Genomic DNA, 3,838 nt, shown 5'->3' on the forward strand with positions numbered 1-3,838 from the left:
GAACGAGAACAGGAGCAGAGTGCAAGCACAGCATATCCGACGTACATAAACGAAGTTCAAACGCACATAAGTGAAAGTACACATGCACAGCCGAGTGAAGATACCAAATTGTAGTTCGAAAGTTGCCAGAACTCCAGGCAAGTGTTAGGCCTTTCGATGATCAACGACCTAAAGAAGGGTTTCAATCAATTGAAGTGTTTTTGAGAGACTTTGAAGTAGCCACATATGGGTGGTCGGAAAGAGAAAAAGCCATTCAAATAATTAGATTGCTGAAAGATGTTCCGGCAATGGAGGTAATGTGTTGGCCACGAGAAAGTTTAAGAAGTTATACTGAAATAAAGCTACATTTAATTGAGAAGAATGCCTTGCCTGATGCGAGAAAGGGAGACCTAAAAGAAAATTACAAACCCAAAATACGGGAAGGTGAAACCATTCTTAGTTTTGCAACTCACATTTTGCGGGATTGCAATTTGTTTGCTACCCAGAGTGCCAATCTCCCAGAATGTGATAAAAAGGCAATTGCCCGTAAACATATTCGCAGATTAGTAAACCCATATTTATGTGGTTATTTGTTTGATGACAATCGCTAGTTAGCAGACTTAGTGAGTGCGATACAAAACATTTTAGACAGTTTGCCAGAAGAAAAAAGGACTGGGAATAACTGGCCCGATCCTGAGAAGTTGGCAGCCATGAGAGGAAGTCGACCCCCGAAGAGTGGTAAGGGGGAATGCAGTCAGCAGATTAGCAGAGTCTTCAGATGTTGGCACTGTGGGGGAGAGGGGCACTGACGAGTGGAATGCCCCACCCAAGGATCTCTCCGCTGTTACACTTGTAAGGCCTACAGTCATTTATCTCGAGAATGCCCGGCAAAAAAAGCCCAGGGCGGGCGTGCTGGTGCGCACGCACACCTCCCCCCGTCCAACGTTCGAGGAAAAGGGAACAGAGGAAGGGGGAGGCGAGGGAGTTCGATGTCCCCCCGTATGACATCACAAGCAGTAGTCAAGGAAGCAGTGACGACAAACGTGACAGAGCAGGCACTGGGACCTCCATCGGTACCCCCGACCTCACCCCTGCAGCACTAGGGAGAGGACCAGGGGGCAGTGGCATGGCAGCTGAGGTCATCGACCCGTGTCCCATATCTCGTAATGGCCGGCTGGAAATGTAGCAGTTAGGATCGACCTGCAAGATAAATCCATCTGAGCGCTGATTGACACGGGAGCCAGTGTTTCATTGATTGAAAAGAAATTCTCTTCAAATCCACTACAGCCAGCGGCATACATTGTTCTTGACACGCCAAGAGGAAATGAATTACACATAAACCCTACATCAATCAATATGAAGTTCACACATGATTTTTTTGTCTTGCCCACCTTGGGAATTCCAGGAATCGAGGCTATCCTAGGAATAAACTCTTTATATCTAATAATCAAATTTGTATTTTTGGGGGAAAAGATACAATAACAGTAAAAGCAGGAGGGTACATTTTGCCAATAGAAAGTCATGAGACAATAAGTGTGTGTTAGCTTGGAGAGACATTTAAGTAGGGTAACAGCTGTACCTGAGAGAGGAGAAGTGTTGTCCCCCCAGACCCTTACGAGCATATCTGTGACCCCGCTTGCCCTCTTCCGGAAGGAACCAAGGTAGTTGTTAAACCCCATGACAATTGGGCCTATATGATATTAGAGGGCTTGACAGAAATTAAAGAGAACAGAGCTGATATAACGATAGTTAATTTGTCAAATAAAAGAGTTATTTTAAGAAGTGATTCTGTGTGTGAATTAGAGTTATGTGAAATTGCTTATAATGGGATGTTGGGAGCCACAACTCCAGCCCGCACAGACGAACGCACTCAGAATTTGATTATGCAAGCTCGAAAATTATGTCCCTCAGAATATTAGCCTGTAGTTAGGGACATTGTCAATAATCATTCCGATATAATTACAATTGGAGATGAGCCACCCGGGAGGATTGATCGATTTCCCTTTAGCATTTAAACTGGGCAGGCGGAGCTGATCAGGTCAAGGCCTTATAAGGTACCCATTCATTTCCAGGGAGAGATAGAAAGGGAAATTGATAAATTAGGGGAACAAGGGATATTCGAAGAGAGCAAATCCCCCTGGGCTTCTCCAATTGTAGCTGTTAGGAAAAAGGATGGCTCGGTAAGATTGTGTTGATTATAGGATATTGAATGTAATCACTAAGGATAATGCATTCCCATTGCCCTCAATCGAAGAATTACTTATCAAAGTATGGGATAGCAAATATTTTACAGCTGTTGATTTAAAATCTGGATACTATCAAATACCCATTCAGGAAGACAGTAAATGTAAAACAGCAATTATAGCTAACGATCAATTATTCCGTTTAATTTTCTTTCTTACGGTGTTGAAAATGCTCCAAGTCATTTTTCTAGAGTAATGATGGCAGTTTTGTCGCCCTTAATTGGCCATAATGTTCCTGTTTATTTAGATGATATCATAATTATAGGGAAAACAGCCAAAGAACATAATAATAATATTTGTAAAGTTTTAGAAGCATTGCGACATAATGGTATGAAAATAAATTTGTCAAAGTGCAGATTTTTCTGTAAACAAGTCGAATTTTTAGGTCACAAAATAACCCCAGAAGGTATCCAACCCTGCCCCAGTAAAGTAGCGGCTATTGGAGATTTCCCCAGGCCAAGTAACCCTAAGAAGTAGCTGGGTTCCTAGGACTCATTGGGTATTACCATAAATTCATAAGAGGTTTTGGAGATATAGCGAGACCCTTAGATGCTTTGAAGAAATAGAAAGTAATAAATTGTGGAGAGGAAGAAGAAAGGGCCTTTAACCATTTAAAAGCTGCCTTAACTAGCAATGAATTACTCGCATCTTAGATTTGATCGCCCGGTTTTAGTGACAACAGATACGAGTAGCGTAGCTATTGGTGGCGTAGTTTCTCAACGAGATGATAAAGGCAGAGAGAGTATCATTTTTTTTTCTACTTCCCGGGCGTTAAAAGGGGCAGAAAAGAATTATAGTACATTCGATCGAGAGGCTTTGGCTGCTATTTGGGTTCTAGAGAGGCATCAGTTCTTTTTATTAGGTCAGTCGATTGAGTTGCAAAGTGACCATCGACCCTTACATGATTATAAAAATGATTTGACCTCTCATCAAGCAAGATGGATTGAGAGATTATTAGAGTTTAGTGTAAAGGGTTTTCACCACGTAGAAGGCAAAGCTAACAAGGTAGTTGATGCTCTCGCTAGAGGGGCAGTAATAGGAGTAACAACTAGGGCACAAAAGAGGAACGAAGAACGTAACCAAAATAGTGAAGACCCCCATCATAATAGAGGAAAAGAGAACGAGATGAGAGTTCTCGCGATACGCATGCAGAAAACGAGGAGAGAGAGAGAGAGAGAGAGAGAGAGAGAGAGAGAGAGAGAGAGAGAGAGAGAGAGAGAGAGAGAGTCGACTCGGGAGAGAGAGAGAGTCGACTCGGGAGAGAGAGAGAGGGCTGCACGTGTTGGAGAGAGGGAGAGACAGAGAGATACAAACGGCGAAGGGGAATATATGTGGATGACCGAGGACATGACCACGGGTGTCCAGAATGAATGCCCTGATGATGCAGGTTTGATTGACATGTGAGGCTGGGACATAAAAGAAGTCCGAGAGGGACAAAAAAAAAGAGGAATGGATGGAAAGAGTGCGAGCAGTGATTAAAGGGGAATCGGAGAGTTATCCGTCATTTCTGAATGTGCCTCATGAGAAATTTTTTATTGAAAATCATGTCTTATATTGTGCTTACGAGAAGAGGGGAAGTGAATTTTGTGCACGGATAGTTCTTTCTCCCTCTTTAA

The sequence above is a fragment of the Palaemon carinicauda genome, chromosome 9 (genome assembly GCF_036898095.1).
Source record: "Palaemon carinicauda isolate YSFRI2023 chromosome 9, ASM3689809v2, whole genome shotgun sequence".
NCBI lineage: Eukaryota > Metazoa > Arthropoda > Malacostraca > Decapoda > Palaemonidae > Palaemon > Palaemon carinicauda.